Raw genomic sequence first — 11,616 nt, 5'->3', positions numbered from 1 at the left:
CGCTTACTATTTGATACTTGCATCCGATGTCGTGTATACATGCATTTCATGGAGCGTCTTTTGACTTTACTTTAAACCGTGTCGCCTAGATTTCATTCGTATTATAACGTTGTAACTTAACTATTGGTTGAACAATTCTTGTAAACTTTGAAACAATCTTTATTTTGAAATGAAGGCGACATATTTTGGTCAAACGTTATCTTAAAGACTTATAATCAGGTAATGGGACCCACGTAGCCGACGCCGTCACTTGACGATTTGTCGGGGTCGCTACAAAAAAGACACGATTCAAAGGAATCTCCAAACACGGAAAATTCATCCATGAAGACTTCCATACAATCCTCTACCATATCATCAAAAATTGCCATCATGCACCTTTGAAAGGTTCTGGGTGCATTGCATAAACCAAATGGCATGCGGCGATAGGCAAAGGTCCCGAAAGGACAAGTGAATGTGGTCTTTTCTTGGTCGTTGGGATCAATTGGAATTTGGAAGTAACCGGAGAAACCATCTAGAAAGCAATAGTATTCTTTCCCCGCTAATCGTTCAATCATTTGATCAATAAAAGGCAACGGGAAATGATCCTTTCTAGTGGCATCATTGAGACGTCTGTAATCAATACAGACTCTCCAGCCGGTAACCGTTCTAGTTGGAATGAGTTCGTCCTTTTCATTTACAATAACGGTTGTACCCCCCTTTTTGGGTACTACTTGTACTGGACTAACCCAAGGACTATCGGAGATGGGGTAGATTAACCCAGCATCAAGAAGCTTGACTACCTCCTTTTTAACAACCTCTTTCATGTTGGGATTTAGCCTACGTTGTCTTTGTACTACTGGTTTGAAGTCATTCTCAAGGAGAATTTTATGTGTACAATAAGACGGGTTTATCCCTGGAATGTCGGTTGTTTCCCAGGCTATAGCCTTTTTATGGGTTTTCAAAACAGAGATTAACCTATCCTTCTCGTTACCGGAAAGATGTGAAGCAATAATTACCGGTAATTGAGATGTACCTTCGAGATAAGCATACTCCAAGTGTTTGGGTAGCTCCTTAAGCTCTAGTACGGGTGGTTCTTCCAAGGAATTCTTTATTCAAAATCTATCTTTAGTTCCGATATCTTCAAATGATTCCTCTTCCTTAGGAATTTCTTCTTCTATGGTCTCATCATCCGTGACCACCTTCATCAACTCATCAAAATCCTCATCAATATTGAAGTGTTCACTTTCACTTATCTGGGAAAACCCCGAGGTATCAATTTCAAGTAGCTCCTGCAATTCATCCTCAACACAAAGATTTATAACATCAATTTGAAAACAAGAGTCATCGGTGGAAGTGGGTCTTTTCATGGCTTTGTCAATATGACAAATTATTCTCTCGTTTCCCACACCTAGACTTAATTGTTCTTTTTGGACATTAATGATAGCATCTGCGGTGTTAAGGAAAGGACGTCCTAAAATGATAGGAACTTTTGTGTCCTCTTGCATTTCTAGAATAACAAAGTCGACGGAAAAGATAAGTGAGCCAACTTTTACAAGAATATCCTCGGCTATACCTATGGGAGTATCAAATGATTGATTTGCTAATCGAATACCCATCTGGGTTGGTTTCAAGTCTCCTAAGTCTAGTTTCAAATATAACGAGTAAGGCATTAGGTTAACACTTGCACCTAGGTCGGCTAGTGCATCGTACACTACCGAATCACCCATCATACATGGTATGATAAAACTACCCGGATCTCCCAATTTTGGAGGTACATTTTGCTTTTTCAAGATGGCCGAACACTCCTCATGGAGGAATGTGGCAGAAACTTCGTGGTATTTACCCTTCGAGGATATGAGATCTTTCAAAAACTTCCCGTAATGGGGCATATCCTTAAGAACCTCCGCGAGTGGTATGTTAATGCTGATTTGCTTGATCATATCCGCAAATTTCTGATATTGGCTCGTGAGTCTGTCTTTCTTCAATGCTTTTGGGTATGAAATAGGTGCCTTGTACACCTTCGCTGGTGGTTCTTCACTTTTCTTCGATATGACCTCTGGTGGATCATCTTTCTCTTGTTCTTTTTCAACATGCTCATCTACATCAACAGGTACCTGCAAAACAGAAGGAGACAAAGGAACTTCTGGGGACTTAAGGGTCTCCGGGTTAGTGGTTAAACCACTTCTAGTAGTTATAGCATTTACATGCTCATTCCTTGTTTGATTGTTACTGGGATTCACTTGAGTATTTGAGGAGAGAGCACCAGGTGGTCTCTCTGCTAGTAACTTTGAGATCCTTCCAACATCCCTTTCTAAATTCTGAATCGTAGCTTGTTGATTTCGAATTTGCTGAGTTTGAAGTTCCGCATTTTGCTCGTGTTTAACCATAAAATCTCTCAAAAGATCTTCTAAACCAGATTTCTTCTCGGGTTGTGGTTGTATAAGTGCTTATGGTTGTGGTTGTGGTTGATTATGTTGGAAATTATTTTTGTAATTTTGTGGAGGTTGATTACGATTGTTTAGATGATTGTAACCCGGTGGTGCATTTCTTTGATTTTGATTTGGGAAATTCCGGTTATTTTGGTAACTTGAATTTCCTCCGTGGTAATTGTTGTTTGAACTTGAAGGTCCCCCTATTTGATAACTGTTGACAGGAGGATATTTCCGGTTCATTGCTTCAACCGCCGGAAATTCGTCAAAATTCATTTCACCTTTACGCAAGTAACCTAAAAAATTTGCTTGCTCTTCCATTGTTGTTTGGTCGCAATCTCGAGTGAGATGGGGACCTTGGCACAATTCACACCCTACCCTGATAGCATGCATTACTTTGGTTACCTTCTCAATTTGCCTTGCTTGATTTGCCAATTGAACTTTTAATGCAACGATTTCATCGTTGCTTTCGACATTAGCAACCGTTGATGATCTTGAGAACTCCATCTCTTGATGCCAATTATGAGAATGGGCTGCTATATCGGCAATTATTGTGTGAGCTTCTTCGGGATTTTTTTCATGATTGATCCTCCTGCTGCAACATCTATATCCTTTCGGGTAGCCACATTGACTCCTTTATAGAATATTTGGACCTTTTGGAATGTATTCAACCCGTGTTGAGGACATACCCTAAGAATTTTATTGAATCGGGTTCAAGCTTCATAAAGAGTCTCGTTAGACTTTTGCTTGAAGTGATTTATATCACTTTGCAATTTTGCTGCTTTTGAAGCAGGGAAGAATTCTGACAAAAACTTGTCCATCATATCATTCCAATCTTCAATATAACCTTCTGGTAATGAGTCTAGCCAATCTCTTGCATCGTCCTTTAATGACCATGGAAAGATTTTTAAACATGCAACTTCATCGGTAACATCTTTGATTTTGAAAAGCTTGCAAATGCTTACAAACTTACGAAGATGCTCGTTAGCATCCTCATTTGGGGCTCCACCGAATTGGCATGTATTAGTCACCATGTGGAGAAATTGACCCTTTATTTCAAAACCATCAGTCATCGTGGGTTGAATAATTGTGTGGCCTTGACCTGTTCTTGTTGCCTTCATTAATGCATCCATCATTTGATTTGTTGCAGTAATCTCTTCCTCTTCTTTAATAACTGGCTCGATGATTGGTTGAACAATTGGTTCAGAGTTAGAATCTAATGAAAGTGATTCTAAACCCTGAGCAAGAGATTCTACTTCTTGAGCTCTTAAGCGTTCGTGAAGTTCTCTTTCAGGTTCAGGATATGAAGGAATTAAATTAGAGTTGGAAGAACGTAGATTCATGCACTAATACCTATCCTGCAATCACAACACCACAAACAAACCAATTGCAAAAACACAAGCTTACAATAAAAAGTAACTTTTCTAGGAATTGAATTCCTACAAAAGGATTGAATAATTCAAAGTTTATTAAAATCTTTTAAACAAAACCGCTCCCCGGCAGCGGCGCTAAAAAGTTGATGTGTCAAGACGTAATCTTTAAAATGTAGACAATATGCTTAATAATTAACACATAATACATGCAACTAAAACCCGATCATGTAGTAACTAGCAAGTAAATTGACCAGTTCGATCCACAGGGAGAAGTTTGTTTTAAGGATTTTACAACGATTAATTATTCTAAAGGGGGTTTGTGTTTGAAGCTGTATTTTCGTTTAACGAAACAGTAAATAAATATAATGGATAACAAGAATGAGAATGCGGTGTTTACTTCTATTCTTGATAAATGACAGGGATTGTTCTTTTGTAATTAAAACGGTTATTTCATAGTTACAAGTAATTAGTTTATATCAATTTCACAATATCTATAAACTTAAGAGCTATGTTTAATCAACAAGATTCTTTCGTGGTTGAATTCACATAAAACCTAGTTTACTAAGATCACTCTAAGTAAACTACATGATTGTATATCCTAAATATCATTCAATTAACATCCTATACTCACATATAGGTGGCTAGATCACTAGGTGTTGAAGTATAAGCTATGGTCTTTGATAAACTCACATAAACCAAGTCATAACTTACATAATTGAACTAGGATACAAGGATGATTACAACAATGGATCTTTTAAAAGAACATGGTAATTTAGATTGATTAACTAACTAGATCCAACCCGGTTAAACTCGCGTGAAACCTAAATTACAACAATCACTTGAGGTAATTTCATAACTATGTTGCTTTGGAACTTATTCAATTACCGAATTAAACACATAACAAAATCACTTAAGTTTATGCATCTAATCGTCTAGATTACTAGGTGTATTGAAGTATAGATTGTTTTCCTAGTTAACTCACGTTAAAAGGTTTGCAATCTATATAATTGAAGTAATGAACTAAGCAAGCATAACAATGGTTCTTGTAGTTGGACTAGATGATTTAATCAATCAAACATATATATAACTAGCATAACATCAAGGTATAGAACAATCCCAAGCCATAAATCTTACATTGAAGCAAACACACAAGGCTTTTAGCCTAACATATTCATAATAGAACTAATGGAACAGTAAATACAAGTTGAATTCATGTTTAAAAGATATAGAACAATAATACCAATAGTGATGAATGATCCTAGCTTAATCTTGATGTTGAAAGAGTGGAGATTGACTTGTAGCCTTCCTTGAACCTTGAAAATCGTATTAGAACTGAGAGAAAACGTAGTAGTGAAGGTGTGTGAAGTATGTAACCAAAGGCTCCATTAAATAGGCTTAAAAGTTAGGTATTTTGGCCAGAAAGTGACCAGATGCGCCGCATCTCTTTGGGATGCGCTGCATCTCTTTACGTTCAGTAGATTCCAGCTCGATTCTGCACTCAGGACTGTCGGCAGGGGACCAGATGCGCCGCATCTGAGACAGATGTGCTGCATCTGGCTTGGATGCGCCGCATCCTTCTCAGATGCACCGCATCTGATGCTGTTTTGGTCCAGAAATCCTAATGCTCCGCATCTGAAACTGTCGGGAGTTATTTGGTGCAGAGATACGCAGCATCTAAGAGAGATGCGCCGCATTTGGACCTGTTTCAGCATTTTCAGGTCGTTTTACGCGTTCAATCTTCGTTTTAACTTTGTTTTCGCTGTTGGTCTTCACTTATTCATTCACAATGGACTTTTACAAATATTTATGAATTACAATACATAAGTACAATAATTACATACAAATGGAACAACTTTGGATTGAAAAATAACGGCAATAAACATGTATGATTTTGGCGTTATCACTCACCAACATTTTTTGTTGACGTTTTAAGCATTTTTATTCTCAGGTGATTATTAAGAGCTTCCGCTGTTGCATACTAAAATAAGGACAAGATTTGGAGTCCATGCTTGTATGATATTATGTAAAAACTGCATTCAAGAAATTATTTTTGATGTAATATATTCTTATTGTAAACCATTATGTAATGGTCGTGTGTAAACGGTATATTTTAGATTACCATTATTTGATAATCTACGTAATACTTTTTAAACCTTTATCGATAAATTAAAGATTATGGTTGCTTTAAAAATGAATGCAGTCTTTGAAAAACGTCTCATATAGAGGTCAAAACCTCGCGACGAAATCAATTAATATGGAACGTTTATAATCAATATGAACGAGACATTTCAACTAGATCGTGAACCCTAGCAATCGTGAATATCTTTAAACCATGTAGCAACAACTGTATGCAAATGGCATATTTGTTGCAGTAAAGACTTAACGTCACTAGGTTGATGTTTCTATTCTTGAAAAAGCTTCAAAAGAGTGATGTCGACAATGTCGGCAAAACTATATTGCCTATTTTGATTGAATTTAATTTCTTATATGGTAAATAGTAGGTTTATCTATTATTGTTGGTTTAATCACTTTATTAATTTAAGTACCGATAAAGACTCATCTACTCAGGCTCTCAAACAACCAAAGTATCATTATGGACATGGATGGTGTGGATGCATAGTCATTTAGCTATATGTAGGTTTGACTTTTCAAGTATACTAAATCAGTTATTAGTTGATATGAATAGTAATTAAAAAGGCCATGTTAAAATTTTTGTTGTTTATATTAGTTCATTTATAGAATTTTATCCGTTTCTTTTTTATATGCATTTTTGCATAGGTACTAAGCAAATAACCAGAGGTGCATGTATGTGTTTGAGGGTACATGCTTGTCTTTCATACTCTCTTTTCATTCTTTAATGCTACAACAAGTGTTATATTGAGGAACGGTAGAACCCCAAGGGGTGGTTTGGTGGTAAGATGCTTGAAAAGTTCCAAAGGGACACAGGTTCAATCCCCACCTGCTACACTTTGGGGGGCTTGCCTTTAAAAAAAATAATAATAATAATATTGAGGAATGGTAACATAGTTGTTCGTCCTATTTACTTGTGACCTGGTTTAGTTAGGATTATTAATCACAAAATGGGTTAAATTGGAATAAGTCGACCTATTGAGCAATTAAGCAAAATGATTTAATACAAGTCGAAAGTCTTTCAAATGTATGCAAACTCATAAACTAATTTTCTCTATATTGTTGACCTTTGGTTGGTAATTTTTAATTGGGTAACTATTATTATTGTTAAAAATAGCCTACTTTATTTTCTATATAGATGCTTTATAGTTTAATGCTATCCTCCTGGTGTCACAAGTTCTTATATAGACCTTGAGACCCTAACTCATTATAGGTGATACAAATTTAGTTATCCTTCATGTTTGCAACCTATCTGCATCCTATCTGCATATAGTTAGTCCTACCATATGCTCACCCTATATAATCTAATTATTCTATATAATAATGCATATAATGCATGACTAGAGTTTTGTTTTGCTAAAAATAATATTAGTGCTATTTTTGACTACGGTTATACAGTGACAGTTTCAGTTTGATTTAATTAGTTCAACTACAGCTTTCCGGGACTTCAGCAACACATTGCAATCTCAACTCACATATTGAAAGCTTCCACTAGACAATTGAACAGGTCGCCACATCATCATGTACTCTAGAGCGTGTAATCGTGTATTAAATATTATATCGAATATTCCTATAACCCAAATCTAATCGACGAACGCACCCACATCAACGCGCGAGCTATTTCGTTGCTTGTTATTTATATTTTTATACCTATATAGTCTCTCTCTCAAACAGCCTAGCTAACACATAACATACTACCACCATGAGCAACAAGCTCACTTACAAACAAAAAGAAAACAACTCATGAGATTTTCCAATCGAATTTTAACTATATATACAGCACATCATTCACATTTTCTGCACAACAAATACATATAATCTTCCCAACTTATACTTTCTTTTATATTATTTTTATAAACTTCACTTAAAATTGTCTAATTAAAACTCAAACAAAAACACAACACGATGTCGTGTTATAATAATTATTTGAGTAAGGAATCTACTACTCCCACATCGTCGTCTTCAACACCAAGCCGACCTCCTACACAAGAATCTACAACTTAGTTTTTCCGCTTTTAGCCAATTTCCGATATATTTCAACGAACAAATTCAACAAATACAACAACTCGGATTCAACAACCAACTTTTTAACAATCTCAACAACAACAAACACAACCAACCAAATTGCAACAAAAAAGAAGTCATCAAAGAAAGTGCAAAGAACAAGCACGTGAACCGTGCAACAAGAAGCCTTGGACAGTACGAGAAGAAGTTTGGTTGGCAATATTAACTTATGTAATTTTATTTGTGGAAATCTATATTTTGTTTATGTGAACTTATTTTTTAAACTTGTTCCGAGGACCAGACCATTCATATACGGTTCGGTTCGATCCGTAACTAGCTTCGGTCCAAACAATTTTGGTACAAATCCGACCCATATATATCTTTTTGCATGTACATTACTGAAATTGGTAATTTTCTAGTTGTAGATGTAACTAAATTGCAGGGCCGGTCCCGAGATTTTGAGTGCCCTGAACGAGATAGGAAAAAAGGCCCCTAAGGCCCTAACGAATACAACAACAACAACAACAACAACAATACCCAATCCAACGAAAGTGGGGTATGGGGGAGGTGAGTGTAGACAATCATTCCTCGTACCCTAGATTAGAAGGAAGTCACTACTCCACCCGCGGGTATAGAACCCGCGCCTAGATAAGGTCGTCCCTCCCTCTACTCTAGCGCAAATGAGATTGCTTCCTAAAGGACCTCCGGCCCGAAGAGCTCATAAGAACGAAATAGAGAGGGCAAATGATACGTACCTGTACGAGTAATGAGCGTCTAGCAAGGCCCTAACGAATAGTTGGTTAAAAATGAATCACTTGAATGATAAAAATCATAAAAATGGATCGGTTATGAAAATACAAGGTACCCTAATCACTTCAACCGTAACCTCCCCATTTAGTACTTTAATTATTTTGCTACAAGTCTTTTATGAAAATAATAATACATAATAATGTGATATACTGTGATCCAGTGATTATGAAAAAATGGTTTGTTATATAAGTACCTAATTTATTTTGCTACAAATCTTTAGCAAATATACTATATACTCAGTATTATTAGATTTACTATTATGTATTATTTTATTTCATGATTTATATAATAAAATAATGTGCTCTAACAACATTTTAACTTTTAATTTCTAAATAGATAGGCACACATACTCTGATCTTTAAATGTCATGACATCGGGAATATTTTCTACAAATAAACTATCCTATCAAATAAGTTCTGACCCTAAATTAATATGAGAGCAGTTGGGGCAAAGATAATCAAAATTGTAAGCTAATATCTTTTTTTTAATCCCACATCGGTGGGTTTTAAAACCAAAAGACTCTATATATTTACAAGTGCTGGTTTGCAAAGTTAAAAGAAGATAACTGGGCCTGAATCTGTTGGGTTTCATACATTAAAAACTTGGAAGACTTGGGCCATCTAATTTTTATATAGATACAAAGATAAATTGGGCCCCTAAAATTACTGGGCCCTGTGCAAATGTACATCTTGTACACCCCTTGAGCTGGGCCTGCTAAATTGATATAAAGATCAAGAGAGCTACGTTTTGGCCATCTATACATTCTTTTCATGCTTGTAAATCAAACAAAATGATAGTTCTGTAAGCAAGTAAGTGCAGGTTTTTATTTGTGAAGCAAGTGTATTGAATAATCATCAAAAGGGATTATCACTTTTTTTAACCATTTTTTTGAACTTTTTTTGTGTGAGAGCTCAAAAAAAAAAAACTTGACGATTTGCCCTCGCAAGGAGCAAAGTGCCTTGCGCCTGGTATAAATAGGTCAAAACAAGTTTGTGGTCGCAAGGTGCAAGCTTGCTCCCCGGTGGAAGCAAAGACGCAAGGTGCCTTTTGCGACCTTCCACCTGGAAGCAAGGAGCAAGGTGCAAGGTGCCTTGCTCCTTGCTTCCAGGTGGAAGCTGTGATGACCCGAAAATTTCCGACCAAATTTAAACTTTTTATGATTTCAACACGATAAGCAAAGTCTGTAATGTCGAGTCTCAAAAGTTTGAACTGTTTCATATATTCATTTGACCTTTGACTATTCCCGACGATTCACAAACAATCAATTATAAATAGATATGTATATATACATGTGTATTATATATATAAATTTATAATATTACAATTTATGTAAATATTGTGTATTAATATTAATTTATTATATTAATATTATTATTATTATCATTAATAATTATTATTAATATTATTACTCATATAATTATTGATATTATTAGTATTATCATTATTTCTCAAAATTATTAAGATTATCATAATACAACTTATCATTAATATTATTATTAATATTAAGAGTATTATTATTATTATTATTATTATTATTATTATTATTATTATTATTATTATTATTATTATTAATATATCAATAATTATAATTATTTATTATTAATTAGAGGATAGATAATTACATGTAATATGTTCTGTTATCAACTTTTGGTTAATTATCCGTGAATTATGGTCGATATGCTAAATGTTCAATCTGACTGTTTACGTGGACTCTTATATCCATGATCACTTAGTGGAGGGGTCCAGAATTATTGTAAAAATCGCTCAATTGGTGATATGATTGAAATGCATATCCATTCATCTCACTAAAACTTATATAAATATATAAGCATACATGAGAAATATACACATACATATAAATCTATCTATCTACTTCCCTTCTATGGAACCTAATCGCCACCACCACCTTACAGCCGGATCACCATGGCAACACCACCACACGCCACTAGTCACTATCATCCTCACTCTATCTCTCTTTCATTTTGATTCTAGCTCGTACAACCGAAGAGATTCATCACTATTCCCAACAACCTTATGCTTGTATTTTTCTCCTATCTTCTGTTCAAACCATCAAACGAAAACACCATCTTTAATCTTGAACAAACACCACAACTCGTATACCATTTAAAACACCATGAGAACCATTTTGATGAAACCCACATTATATTCGATCACCACTTTCTATCCGATCAAACCCGCCATCAACCACAACCAACACCCTTCAAGTAACATCATTAACTTGTACCTGGTACTACTACCATTGTGTTTCGAAGCTCAACTTCCTTGCTAGTTCCTGCTTATGATCAAATCAAACACCAATACAAATCCATCGAAGCTACTACAAATCGTTTAGTTGTTTATTGTTTCTGTCACCATCATCAAATCGACATATTTATTGCTGTTACTTTCCAACTCTCAAAAAAGTCCAAAAGGTTAGTAAAAGGTGCATATTATCAACCTATTCAGTGTCACCCATTTGAATGCTTTCTACCTACAACTGTTTTCTGTTACAATCGAACACCTTCATTTACTTCTACACGTTTATGTTTCATAATTCGAAGCTTCTTAAACTTCTACTTCATTACTGTTCAAACCCAAACCAAACCCATCGAAACTCACATGGTCATCAAACCAACCTACAACCTTGTTTCTCTATTTCTGTTTTCTAAAACAGTGAACGCGGAAGAGGAAGAGGATGATGCGACAACGATTGTTTTTCTGTTTTTATACTTTATTCCTTTCGATGCTCACAAGCTGCTACGTTTTGTTCCTGCTTCTTTTTCTGTTAAACGAGGATAATGATAATGATGATAAATAACAAGATGATTAAAAGATAAAAAAGAGAGATGATGATCGATATAATTAATATTAATGGTAGGGTTGCTATGGCC

Source organism: Rutidosis leptorrhynchoides, chromosome 10 (assembly GCF_046630445.1).
Source record: "Rutidosis leptorrhynchoides isolate AG116_Rl617_1_P2 chromosome 10, CSIRO_AGI_Rlap_v1, whole genome shotgun sequence".
Taxonomy (NCBI): Eukaryota; Viridiplantae; Streptophyta; class Magnoliopsida; order Asterales; family Asteraceae; genus Rutidosis; species Rutidosis leptorrhynchoides.
This window is presented reverse-complemented; position numbering follows the sequence as displayed.